General features: G+C 41.6%; 1 protein-coding gene across 3 annotated transcripts in view; it reads left to right on the top strand.

Moving 5' to 3' along the window:
• ZNF232 (zinc finger protein 232) overlaps positions 1-1,010 on the top strand; it is a 6,127-nt gene that overhangs the window by 2,550 nt on the left and 2,567 nt on the right. The gene's annotated exons all lie outside the window — the stretch shown is intronic.

The raw sequence follows: 1,010 nt of genomic DNA, 5'->3' as shown, positions 1-1,010 counted from the left end.
CGGCCACTGCACTCCAGTTTGGGTGACAGAATGAGACTCCAACTCAAAAAAAAAAAAAAGAATACCTTCCTCATAAAATAGCTTTGAAGATTAAATTAAATGTATACCATATTGAATATAAAGCCTGGCCAACATCTCTTAACTTTAGAGAACCCTAAAGCAGGACCAGGAAACATGTCATTCACTTCCTGTCTTCTCATCGCCACTGCTCTTGACTCCTTCTAGTTCATAATAACTCTGTCCTTAGCAAGAGGTGAGCCTTGAAATCTTTTTTTTAACCTTCCAATGCCTCTCAAAACACACTTTTAAGCCATAAAGCACTCCTATGTGAGACACAGCCTGTCATCACCTTTGTCTACCATCTACCCCACCTAAACAGCCCTGTTTGAAACTCTCTTATGTCTGCACTTACCTTCTGCCCTTCAGATTTACTGCAAAAGCTTCCTTCTTGGCCTGCATACATACCCACAAACATCCTCTGCTCTCTCCAGTGGCAAACATTAGACTTAGAGCCTCAGGACTGTCAATTGTCCTTCCTGACCTCTGTAACGTCGTGAACGTAATGTGAGTATGTTGTTAACCATGAAGGTTTTACTTACTATTTGGTTTTATACCACAACCTCACCACCACCATCACCAAACAAAAGCATTTTAAATTCTTGTTAGTAACAAAATGGGAAAAAATAGAAATGGAAATATCTTAGAGTCTGTCTCAAAAGTATGTTTTTACCTCTTAGCTCTCCCTTTCTTCTTGCCTTTTTTCTAGACTTGTCTCCTTCTGTTTAGTAAGCCTCTATTCATTGATCAACTTTATTACTTTACTTTTCTTTTTTGAGTTGAAGTCTCACTCTGTCACCCCAGACTGGAGTGCAGTGGCACACTCCCGGCCACCGCAGCCTCAACCTGCTGGCCTCCGGCGATCCTTCTGCCTCAGCCTTCCAAGTAGCTGGAACTACAGGCGTGCACTACCACACCCAGCTAGTTTTTTGATTTATTGTAGAGATGAGTCT

The sequence above is a fragment of the Carlito syrichta genome, unplaced genomic scaffold, assembly GCF_000164805.1.
Source record: "Carlito syrichta isolate Samal-C Ts95f unplaced genomic scaffold, Tarsius_syrichta-2.0.1 Scaffold308820, whole genome shotgun sequence".
In the NCBI taxonomy this organism is placed as follows: Eukaryota; Metazoa; Chordata; class Mammalia; order Primates; family Tarsiidae; genus Carlito; species Carlito syrichta.
This window is presented reverse-complemented; position numbering and strand designations above follow the sequence as displayed.